Here is a 13,364-nt window from a genome sequence, read left to right as displayed (position 1 = left end):
GTAGACATTGCAAATGTAAATAGTCTAACACGATGGTTGTACTGCTTTCAGTGCCAAAGCACCAGCTCCACAAAACTTGCTTTGTTGTGTAATTTATATGTGAAAACAGCACGCTCTGTGCTTCTCTCGCTGGTAATGTTAGCTTCAGCCATCCCTCCAAATTATTATTTATGCTACAATATTCCAAACTTTGCTTAGAACTTTAAATGGGACCGTGTGAAAATACTTCAAAAGGCATACACAGATATTACAAATGAGGCCTGGTGTTTCTTAGAAATTAGTGAGCATTGAAAGAGTACTAAAGCAATACATGTGTAAAACATGAGGGATTCAAATGTGTTAAATATTCAGTGGCAATGGTCAATAATAAAACAGAGCCTATCAGATTAATACAGTGCCTTTCATAGTTTTCATTGTCAAAAGAAAATACTAAGCAAAACCCTTGAACCATATGGGTTAGGACCTTTGGTGGGTTGAATTTGTTTTACTTTATTCTAGATAATTTTTCCACATTTTGTTTCTTTGAAATTAATTTTGCTCATTGATTTTGTTCATTTTTAGTTACAGGGTTGTTATTCTGTTTTTCAAATTACATTACTGTACGTATCCATCCTGTTGCAGCCTGACACTGTGAATGTGTTAGTTGGAGGTGTTTCTGGTACCATCTCATTTAAGGGATACTGTACAGTAAACTTGTGTGTACTCTAGAAAAGGAGTTGGAGAAAAAGTTTGAAAACAGACTCTCTAAAGCAGGGGTCTCCAACTCCAGTCCTGGAGAGCTAGATAGATAGAGATAGATAGATACTTTATTAATCCCAATGGGAAACCCTTTTCTTAATTAGTGACCAGATTTTGCTGCTAATTAACTCTTTGCCTTAATTTTAATTGTTGCACAACTTAAGACTCAAGCCCCTTAATTATTTCTTTTTTCCTTAATTAGCAACCAAACAAAGTTAAGACACAAAATGAGCCAACACATAAAACAACCTGCGTCCATCACATAATAACTGAAAATAAAGAAAGGTGAAGGCCTCAGTAATGTTGATCTGTTGAGGTCCACAAAATATTTTGACAGCGCTCTTAAAAAACAAAAATCAACACTTTTGCAAATGTCTGCCATGGCAGAATGAGCGGCATGGAATTAAATAATGGGTTTAATTAGCAATGAGAATTGGCTTCAAATTAAGAAACTGAATAAAGTGAAGTTGGTTGGAGTTTGAGGCCCCATTTGTTGGCTCACTTCAAATCAAATTTATGTTTAGGTTCCATTTAAGGAATAAAGAATCAATTCGGCGGTCAGAGTCTCAAGAAAAGTCAATTAAAATAAAGGGAAATAGTTAATTAGCAGCAAAAACTGGTCACTAATTAAGAAAAGAGTTAGAATGAAAACTTGCAGTCACAGTCACTCTCCAGGACTGGAGATGGAGAGCCCTGCTCTGAAGAAAAGAGTTTGAAAAAACGTTCTGTTACAAATTTTGAGATCTAAACAATAACAACAACTATAATTTTGGTACGCCTTTACGTGTAAACTTGCCCGAATGATCAGCTTCCGTTGCTTGTTTTAAGGTTACAGCGTCTGTTATGTGTGATCAAATAAAAACAGATAAATAAACCCACAACTTGATTTTAATGTGTCAATAACAATAGCGCTATATAGTGCCTGACCCAGCACAGACTCACACAGAGGCACGTATAATAACAACACAAAAGTTTATTTTTTCTTCAGCTGGAGGGCGCGTCTTCCCCATAATCCCTCCAGCCACAACACAGTCCCAAATAAAACACAAAATAAATCACCAGTAACACAAACACGCCCTTCTGGCACCACCACCACCACTCCTCCTTCTCCTCCTCCCTTGAAGCTTCGTCCACTCCTCCCAACTCTGACCATTGAGTGGTGGTGCCTGGCCCCTTTTATAGCCCACCTGGAAGTGTTCCAGGTGCTTGGCCACCTGGTTTCAATTGCACTTCCGGGTGGGGCTGTAGATTTGTCCGGCTGGGCTGTGGAATCCATGCAGCACCCCCTGGCAGCCACCCCAGCTCCCAACCGGGCTGTGGAGGACTCCATCTCCCATGGAGCCCTGCGGGAAACTGAGGCACCATCATCAGCCAAGGAGACTGCCACTAAGTGTCCCGGGGGAGGTATTGAGTAGTCCCTAGTTGCTCCCCCGGAACATATGTAGAAGGGGCGTTCCAGCCAGGCATGGGACCCGGCCGCCCGCCACACCTTACAGGTAAGGTCACAATGCTTTAAAGGGGATGACTGCAAGAGATAAAACTAAGAATATCAGAATCGAAACCAGAAAAGCAGTTCTACCTTTCAACTGAGCCAGCTCGTTAATCAAGAAAACACAGTGAAGAAAATCAAAGCAAAACTCAAGAACCAGAGTCAAAACAGCACACGTAATGTGTTCACAAAGGTTGCTTTTTGTTGGATTATCTGCAAACTCTGAAAATGACATGTCTGCTATGCAGTGGCGGCTCGTAGCTAAAATTAGTGGGGGTGCTGCTCCAGAAAATTTTTAGCCTTTGTTTTAAAATTGTGTAAAAGGAAACAAACATGTATAAAAAGAAAATGTATTCAGAAACTTGCTAAAATCCTAAAAGAACAAAATCAAACATTTCTTACTTATTATATCCTAAATTGTTACAGTTCAAGCTTGATCTATTCATTTAAAAATGAAATCCATTCTTCTTGTTTTAATTTGTGCGAAAAGATCAATAATTTTCTCCTTGATCTCTGGATGACAACTGAGGAAATTTTTCTTAATTGAAAGCAGGGGTTGGCACTGCGGGAGCGACGGTGTTCTCTCTCCCTCGCAGCCTCGCGTGCTGCTTCCTATGTGTACATGCACACAACAGCCAAACACCACGCCGCTGGAACTGTGAGGCGCACAGTTCCATACAAAATTTTTGTATCTTTTTCATAAACTGGGGGATGGCTGCTGACATTAAGCTTAAGGATTATATATTGTACAAGTATAAAGAAAGAATTAAAGAAAAAAGGACTCATTATATTAAATGTTATCGATAATATCAAGTGGAAATAAGGGGTGCTGCAGTTCCACAGTGCCTATACGCGAGCCGCCACTGCTGCTATGCCACTGTTTATATCGTCATGTCGATTATGTTAGTTGTGGTATTTCTGGGACGCGCTCCATAGTGACTGATGCTGTGTCACAACAATGGTGCAAAATCATAACATATTGGTAAGAAGCTCATTATGACCCTGAACTGGCTGGTTCAAAATGAATGGATAGATGAATGGAACATTCAAATGGACAAACATTAGTATGTTCATTATTCATATTAGTAGATACAGGTAAGAAAATCCACAATTAATTCCATTTGAACCATACTAAACATTATTTATATTGTCTCCAAATACAACAGAAAAAGAGGAGGCTTCGGTCGATATTTTCAAATGGAAATGAAAGATTATAACTAACAGGTGGGAGTGTGTTGGCCCAGTGTTCAGTGACGCTGTACCGCTCAAGGACACTGCATTTGATTCCTAGCCTAGCCACTGTCTGGACAGAGTTTTCATTTTCTCATAGCGACTGCATGTTTTCTTCCAAGTGTCTCTGGTTTTCCTCCCACATCCCAAAGACGTGTAGGTCAGGTTAACTGACGTCTCTAAATTGGCTCCATATGACTAAGTGTGGTAACGTTAAGTGTGACAGCATGGCCTTCAATGGACCGGTGCCCTGTTGAGTATTAAATAAGCAGGATTAGAACATGGATGGTTACCTGACAGACACTTGTAGACTAGAGATGGTGCACCAGAAAGCTGAATGAGCCTTTATAAAGATGACTGCAGGGGTTCATTGGGATAGCAAGGTTGCTGACTGACATTACCCTAAGAATTTAGCGGTGTCTGTTTTCATGGATTTTGTGGACGAGAAGCAGCATCCATTTCCTAATTCTGTAATGGACTGTTTTGAATACACGTGGGCCAGGTGAGGGGGCGACATTTGGTATTTCACAGGAATGCTGCAGAAGCACTGTTTCCTAACCACCCCCAGCCATACAAAAACAAATCTTGATTTAATAAAGCACAAACTGAAACCAGCAGTGTGTGAAGCTAAAGATTCAGCCTGTGCCAGCACTAAAACAAATTAATCTGAAACTTCCCCTCTTACATTCAGCTTTGTAATTACAGCAGACTCTACATTCTATCCTGTGCAATGTCAGAAAACAACTGCAAAAAAAATAATAATCTAAATCTACCTTCTTTGCACAGAGAGCTATTTTTTAAATTATTTTCATAAAAATGCACTCCCCAAAACATTAGCCTGAATAAAGTTTGTAAAGTCTGCTGCCCAAAATCTATTGGGAATCGGGTTCTATCCACTGACTTATCTTTATGGGTTTGCTTCACAGTTTTTCTCCCACATTCCAAAGACACATGTGTTACATTAAATGGAAAATCTAAACTGACGAGGGTGGGCAAGGGTGGGGGCGTGCCATAAAATGGATTGGCATCACATCCACGATTAGTTCCGTTGCTACTAGTGTAGACCATGACTTCTGGCAATCCTGCCAGAGAAAAAGCGTGCTAAGAGAATGGATGGAGGGATCCATTTTATCATGAACATAAAACTATGTGCCATGACACCATAATCACAATATCAGTTGGAAGTAAGTGAAGTTGCTGGCTTAGCTCACTATCTACAGCAAGACCCCTGGTGGGCTGGAGCCATCAACACCAACCCAACTTGCATTCATGTCGTAACAAAGGTTTCTGGTGTCCCAACTTGTGACATTTCACCTTCCCACTTGAGAGTATTCGTGTGAATTTCCGGTCGGATTATCCATTAAAGTGCGAGCTCGCTGTTGATTCGTTACTGTTTTTTTCATGGAACAAAAAAATAAATAAAATGAAGTAAATGTTTATCACTTCACTCCAAATGCAATTCGACCACGTACAATTGCAGTTCTTGTTATATTTTATCCAATTGACTTAAGGTGAAAGGTCAATGTTATGTCACAAGTCATAGAATCCAGGTAAGCTTTGTTTTCTCCAAACTGTCTGACACATGGATTCGAGATTGTAGGGCGTTCACGTGGACTTTCCAAATTGGAAACTCTTATTTAGCATCGCTCTGTGCATTGTTGTGCATATAAAGAAGGCCCTTCCTCTGCTATAAAAGAGTTTATCAGGTTGCGCCTATAAATAACGTTAGCCATGAAAAGAATGTGAAAAAAGCCTGAATTAGCACAAGACCAGTCTAATTTGGTGTGTTCATAAGAAATATAATGATTTAACTCATGAGGTACAAGTACACAATGAAAAAGAATAGCTGCATCAAATGTTTGAAATATTATAATGTATAATTCAGTTTAAATGTCTGAAGTCTAAATATTCTCAATTGTGATAGAAATTTGTCATTACTGTTAGTAGTCCATAGAGGACCTGATCACGTGTAAAGAATTAAAAATCACAAATAACATCATATTCATCATCACTGTCCTTGAAAATCGTCTTAAACAATACCTGATTTACCTCATGGGGTAGAAGTAAACAATAAACAAGAATAGTTGCATCAAATATTTGAAAAATTAAAATGTATACTTCAATTTAAATGTCTGAAGTCTAAATATTCTCGATTGTGATAGAAATTTGTCATTATTGTTAGTCGTCCACAGAGGGCCTGATCACTAGTAAAAGATTAAAAATCAAAAATAACATCATATTCGTCATCACTGTTCTAGAATATCATCTTAAACAATACCCCACATGCTTATGTTTGAAATTTGTAATTTGTAACCTACTAGGGAGTGGCTCTCATAGGGACAAGACCACCAGGAAAGAATCACATATCAAAAATATAATTATATTCATGATCAGCAAACTTGAAACAGCAACACCACAAATACCCATATTACTGATCCCCATTTCTTCAAAGTTTTTTTAAAGAGCAGTAACTTCGACCCCAATTAGAAACTGAACCCCTGGGGTCGGTTGATGTGACATGAACAACATATTGCTTTACTCTTTTATCATAAGGGTGTAATTTCCTGGTCTAAAAATGAAGTTTGGAACTGCATAACTAGGCATCAAGACATGTCAAATGGTACATCATATGTAGGGGTTTTCTTGTACCGCTGAGTCAGGAGGTGGTGGAACAAAAACAAGAAAATAAAAAAAACTGAAGTGATTTCAAAGCGTTCGTAAGTAATTCTTGTGAACACAAATGAGTGTGATTAACAGATGAGTTACTGCAGCCATTATGTGCAACCTCAAACATGGCACGGGCTGAGGGGGCTGCCAGCACACTTACGGAGGTTTACTGCCTGCTGTCATTAGCTGCGAGAAATCAGATGTACTTCTGGATTAGTATGTTTTGTTAAAAGAACACATTTCCTTTTTAAGCATAATCCTATTTAAATGATACAGCGGGGAATAGAGCAGCAAGTCTCTTATCGGTCAGTATGATTTTTATTTAACCAAGGCAAAGGAAAAGTAAACATTCATTTTCATAAATACTTCACATTTTTGGATTACTCTGATACATTATCTTGTTATTCTGGCAAATTGGTTCATTCCTTCTCTGCAGTGTCCTTCTCGATTTCATTGCTTTCTCCAGATAACCCTGAAAATTTGTGAGGCCATCTTAAGCTATTTTGATTCCAAGGCTGCACTGCACTGCTATTCTGGTAACTGCATTTAATTCGCAATGAAAAACAACGCGTCACCGTCCTGTAATTATAATCAGAGGGCCGGGAGATGAGCTACTGTGTCACTCTACAGGCGACTCGACTGAACTTGAAAACAATAAGAAGAATCCAATCAGTAAAAAATAGGAACGGATGTATTAAATATGTGAAGGCTCTAAAGACATTTGATCAAAGATCCATTTTATGAACCTGCTTTATTCATCACTGGGGTCGATCACAGGGCACACTCACTCACTCATACCAGGGGCTCAGTCGGAGTCTCCCACTAGCCTACCATGCATGCCTGTGGAATGTGGGAGGAAACAGGAGGACGTGAACAACGTGCAGACAAGCCAGTCGGCCCAGATTTGAACCCAGGAGTTGTGAGGCCTGCAGTACTAACCACTGTCGCACCCAGCTGTCAGACAGTAAAATTTAATATGAACTAGTGCTGCTAACAAGAGCCTATGTGCCAAAAATGCAAATTCCCAGCTGTACACAACAGAACAAGCTACCTTCTGTATGACATGTTGGATAATAGAGTGCTGCTCCTCAGCTGTTTTAGATTCCTAACTGTTAAGGTAAAGAACTATCCATCGATCTATCCATTGCCCTCACCTGCTTATCAAGCAGAACACATGCTTTAAAACAATAAAGCTATACAAAAAGTAAACCTAGGGGCCTTTTTGGCCATCGGTTCAAGTTCATTGCTAGCCAACACATTTGACCTCTTCCCCACGATGGAACAGGGAAATAACAAGATATAACTAGCTTTATCCAATTTTGGATACTGGGGACCTGAGCCTATCCAGCCAACTGTTTCTGAAAGGCAGCAGTGATCAATAATAATTAGGAGACAAAAAACGAACCAGAATTAAAACCCTTGAGGGCCTGCATGATGCACATCTGATCATCTTAAGTGTTGTCTGTATGCTCCACTGTTCACAAACAAACTGCCTTTAGGGATCACATCCATCCATCCATCCATTTCTAAACCTGATTATTATCTATAACAGAGTCATGGGGCATCCCAGCAAGCATTAGGCACAAGGTAGGAGCAATCCTTGGACAGGGAGACAGCCCATCACAGTGCAAGCAACACACATACCAATTTAACAACTCCAGTCCACCCAATCTACAGGCCCTGGATTTGTGGGGGAAGCACCCATACATGCATACTCCATGTAGCGTGAACCCAGGACTTGAACTCTGGTCACCATCACAATCAAAATGAACAAGAAACAGCAAAGTATGCTAAATGAAGATAACATCTCATTCCTATTGTTTTTCATTCAAGACATAATGAAGGCAAGGGTTCATCCATAATTTAAACTTTTGTAAATCTAAAATAAAGATGACCAACACAGTGGTGCTATCTCACATTTCGGAGAGACAGGTTCAAATCCCTGCTCTGTGAACTTTGCACTCTCTAATCATGTCCATGTGGGTTTCCATCAGTTTCAATTCTGATTTTGTTCGATGTACCCCATTCATGGTTGGGGCCTTCTTGGTACCTGATGCCACAAAGGTGGGCTCCAGCAAACCATCAACCACCTTGATTAATTTGACAGAAAAACAGACAAGATAGATCAAATGTTTAATGGTACATCACAGCACCCAGAACTGGATTAATCCGACTTGAAAGTGGATGAATGGATGGATGGATGGATGGATGGATGGATGGATGGATGGATGCAGAATAAAATGGCTGCCTTGCAGCTCTTCTGTATAAATCCCAGCCCAGTCACTGTCAGTGTGGATTTTTCACATTTGCACTTTGTCCACTGGGGATTTTCCTCAGGTATGTGGATTATAGCAGCTTTATTGACTACTCTCAGTTTGGTGTGGGTTAATATTGGCGTTTCTGTGGTGTGTGTGAGGTATGTTGGACTGTCCATTGGTGCGTCCTGCCTTAGACACAATGTTGCTTGAGATTAGACTATCCATCCGTCCATTTTTCTAACTCACTAATCCAGGGTAGGGATTTGGGGAAGTTGGAGCAAGCCCCAGTCAGAATAGACTAATGGGTTTCAAATGCAGTAAGATTTCTGCCACAGTAGTTACCTCTGCTGCACCACAGCTCCTCAAGATGGGGTTTGAACCCCAGACAGCTCACCCTCTGCATGATGTTTGCAGTTTCACCCTGTTTTCTTCTGGATGCCCCAGTTTTCCTTCTCCATCTCCAAGAATTGTAGGTTAGTTTAGTTAGCATTGCCAGACTGGCCTGGTGTGGTCGCGTGATTGAGGGTGTCCTGTCGTGTACTGGCATCCCGTCTGGGATGCAGCGCAGATTAATTTGCGATAGGCTCCCCATAACCCCAAATCTGAATTGAACAGGTTCAGTAATCGGATGGATAAAATAAAGATAATTTATTTGCTTCCTAGATTCATATAATCAAATAATATTTCAAAATAACTCATATCTAATTACTTTATGAGGCAATCAAAAAACATCTGCTTTAGAGCTTTTCATTGAAGAAGCAGAGGCAGCAGTGAACATTAAAAGTGAGTTACTGTATATGTCCTTCCAGTCTGAAAGGATCCAGCTGCTCCAAAATTCTTCATCATATCGTATACGGCAAATCTGGGTCACGTTATAAATAGCTCTGCCTTAACATTGTTTTTTGCTTTGCTATGTAACATATCCAGCTGTACTTAAAATACGTTAGTGCTCTAAATAACCAACCACTCTGTTGTAAATCTGCGACTATTCCTTATTATTATTTATTACTTAGACACATACCAACACAGGATTGTAACTCTACTCATCTGTGATTTTTCCTAAATTTGTTATTTATAAATCACAATAACTATTATAAGTGAAAAGTTGTACTGTCCAGTCAGTCACAGTGGCCACAGGTGACTATTCTCATAAAGATTTAGCTTAATGCCAAAAGAGTAACAAAACATGAAATGAAAATAGAACTTGTGATTTTCTTACCTTATTCCTTGTCAAATCCTTCCCCAAAGCGTCTTATAATTCAACTGAGCTTAATACCTTAGAGATGCACCGATGTGTGTCTTAATCACAATCCTGCGACAAGCGAGTTGAAAACAGTAGCAGGAGGAGGACCTGTTTTGTCATCAGTATTATTTTTATTTTGTGCCCAACACTCCCATTAACAGACGTATCCAGCACCTGCACCAGTCTGTCATTTAGCTCCTGTCCATTTCAGTAGTGTTGAATTTCACTTTAAAGTCAACTTCTTTTTTTAAGCTCAATAATAAAGTCATCCAGTCTTTTGTCTCCCCTCTCAGTAGCTGTTCAGGGAATGCTGTTTTCTTTTCTGTTCTTTTTTTTTTGCAGCAGGTCTTGATCAGAAGCAGGTATCTCTTTAATCTTTAGATGTCTTTTTTTCTCCTTTCAAATGGTGTGATGTGGGAATAGCCAACAAAGACTGCTTGCCTGTGATCAATCTGAGCATTATTTGAAGCCTTGGAGCAGAAGGCAGGCACATCAGACAGAGGCAGTGTACCCTGTGGGCTGGACTCTCTCCTTGCGGCCCTCCCCTCTCTCGCTCTCCTCTCCCTCTCTCTGTGTCTGTCAAAGAGGCTGAAACAGTCAAGATCATACAAGGGATCCCACTCGCTTATCCAAAATCAACTACCGCAGTATTGGTCTGGCTGTATAATTTCCATCTCCATGCTTTGAACAATGACGTATTACTAAAAACAAAAAAAAGAAATAGAAGGTAAGGAAATGAAGAGAAGTGTTAGCAAACAAAATCTTGCTAGTTGTAGTGACTGTAAATCAGGGGTCTGTGATATTTTACAGTGTGGATTCACAAAGCATTTGGACTCCTTCATTTTGTACTAACATTTAATTTTAAATGGACATTTGCCATTATTGTCACAGTCAATAACCCATAATGACAAAAGAGAAAACATGTTTTCAGAAGTATTCAGAATCTTAACTCAGTACTTTGTAAAAGACCCTTTGGCAACAGTTACAGCTTCGAGTCTTCTGGGGGAAGTCGCTACAAACTTTGTACACCTGGATTTGAGCAGTTTATTCCATTCTATCTGGCAGATCCTCTCAAGGTCCATCATACTGAATGGGAAGCATTCATAAAATACCAGTTTCATGTCTCTGCAACGGATGTAGCTCTCTTCACAATAACACAGACACAGATTGGGTTCTTTGAAACGGGTGTTTATTGATTGGGCTTGTCTTACTCACACAGTCATGCCACCATGGCATGAGAACTACATGGTGAGTAATCAGTACAAAACACATTAGCAAACACACAGTAACTTGCATGCACATGCGATGAAATACAAAACATTTAGTGCAAACATGAAACAAAAGACTTTTTACAAATAAAATACCTCCTTGGCCACTTGTCATGAAAGAGGTCCTTAAATCCTTGAGTCACTTTGGTTGTCTGCTTTAGCTTCAGACATCTATAGTTTTAACTTTAAATGTAACATGGCAGAGCCTTGTGAGAGACATCTGCTCACCTGAAGTCCATGGTCTTTCTCATTTTCTCTCGAAAACTCCTAAGTGCGTTCTCGCAAGACACATTACTTTACATACATATTATATTAAAGTCATTTAACAATAACAAACGAATTATAACATGCAACTTTACTATACACATCACATTTTAAATTAAGGTATTTTAAACTTAAACTATATACTGTATTTATGAAGTTATGTAACCCATCATAAATCAATAATCTGCATCATGAACTTCACATTAAATATTGTTCAACAACATTTACAACGGATGTGCTATGGGGTTCAAGTCTGGGCTTTGGGTGGGCCACTCAAGGACAGTCAGAGATTTGTCACAAAGTCCCTCAGCTTTGTCTTGGCTATATGTTTCATGTTATTATTGTCATGATAAAAGGTAAATTGTCACCTAGTCTGAGGTCATGTGCACTCTGGAGTAGGTTTTCTTAGCTGTAATTATCTTTCCCTCAGTTCTGATCTGTCTCCTTGTCCCTGTCTTTGACAAGCACCCCGAAGGCATGATGCTGCCACCACCACACTTCACTGTAGGGATGGTATTGGCCTGTACCAGGCACAAAGCTTCTTCCAGAGACTTCAATGTTTATCTCATTAGACCAGAGTCCTTTAAATACCATGTGGCAAACTCCCAAGTTGGCGGTCAAATGCATTTTACTCACATTTGCCCCTCTACCAGAAACTCCTGATTGATGGATTGCCACCGAGATGTTCTTCTTTCCAACAGGTTCTCCAATCTCAGCAGAGGAGTTCTGAAACCCTCTTTGATAGACCATTGTGTTCTTGGTCACCTCCCTGACCAAGGCTCTTCTTGCCCGGTTACTCAATTTGGCCAAACAGCTAACTCTAGGATGAATCCTGATGGTTTCAAATGTTTTTGTCTCACAATTATTGAGGCCACTGTACTCCTGGGAACAGCCAAAGCTATAGAAATGTTTTTTACTCATGCAATAATCTATGCCCAACTATAATTTGGTCATGGAGGTCTACAGTGACCCCCTTCAACGTCATGGCTTGGTTTATGTTTGGACATGCAGTGTGAATTGTAGACTATTATATACACGAGTGTGTTATTTTCTAAATAATGTGCAATTAACTCAATTTGCCACATGTGGACTCAAGTTCTAGACACATCTCAGGGACAACTAAAGCAAACAGGATGCACCTGAGCACAATTTGGAGTGCCATAATAAAGGGTCAGGTGTGGAGTTGTAGTAAATTTGCAGACCTTTCTGAAAACAGATTTTCTCTTTGTGATTGTTGGTTATTCATGGGCAGAAATGGCAAATATATCCATGTAAAACATCTACAGCACAATAAAGTATGCAGAAAGTAAAGGGGTCTGAATACTGTCTGACTCTACTGTATGTGGTATACCACAAGGATCTTATTCTGGGCCTGCTGTTATTTTCAGTCGATAAAACAGATTATCTTGAAACACAAGGTGAACTACCAGAGTTATGCAGGTGACATGAAGCTTTACGTATCTGTAGCAGTTCAAAATCCTAATGTTCTGTGCCCTCAGCTTCAATCTGTTACTTGCATTTCAGAATGAATGAATAGTAACTTTCACCAGCTAAACCAATAAAAAAACCTGAAATTTCTCATAACATCACAAGATGCAGAAAAACGAACTTACACTTTTGTTTTTAGCCAACTAGATTACTGTAATGGATTACCTGAGAAAGACATGAATTAATTGCAGTTAATTCAGAATAGAGTAGCAAGAATCTTAACCAGAGCACATCTCATCTGTCTTAGCATCATTTATATTAGTTACCTGTGTTACCTTTAGAAAAAAAATTTAAATATAGTACCATTAATATTATATAATGCGCTCAATAATTTTGCTCCTACTTATATTTTGGGGTGCCTTTCCCTTTGTATTCCTAGTTGTATTCGTAGATCTTGTTATTCTAAGAGCTAAGCATACATGTGGTGAGGTGGCCTTTTGATGTTATGCACCAATAATTTGGAATGTCTTACTAATAGAGATACGCCAGGCTAATACCATAGGACATTTTAAAAAGCTCCTTAAAAACCCAGTTTTTTGAATTTGGCTTTCTCATAGCTGTGTTTTAGCACCAGCTCTAGTACATTCTACAGGGTTGCCCACCTCCACCGAGACGACTCCTGTCTCGTCTGCCGGCAGATAGGCAGCTGCGGTCATGTCGCCTGCCTTGTTTCCTTGCTGTCTGACCCCTGGAAGCCACTTTTGTCGTGGCAGATGGTG

At 39.6% G+C, this 13,364-nt stretch overlaps 1 protein-coding gene across 1 annotated transcript in view; it reads right to left on the bottom strand.

Annotated features, from left to right (window-relative positions):
- Window positions 1–10,304, bottom strand: part of cdc42ep3 (CDC42 effector protein (Rho GTPase binding) 3) — a 32,526-nt gene extending 22,222 nt beyond the window's left edge. Inside the window, exon 1 of the mRNA XM_028820654.2 lies at window positions 9,602–10,304. The gene's annotated coding sequence lies outside the window, so the exon portion shown is untranslated. The remainder of the gene's footprint in view (window positions 1–9,601) is intronic.
- Window positions 10,305–13,364: the final 3,060 nt, after the last annotated feature.

Source organism: Erpetoichthys calabaricus, chromosome 15, assembly GCF_900747795.2.
Source record: "Erpetoichthys calabaricus chromosome 15, fErpCal1.3, whole genome shotgun sequence".
In the NCBI taxonomy this organism is placed as follows: Eukaryota; Metazoa; Chordata; class Cladistia; order Polypteriformes; family Polypteridae; genus Erpetoichthys; species Erpetoichthys calabaricus.
This window is presented reverse-complemented; position numbering and strand designations above follow the sequence as displayed.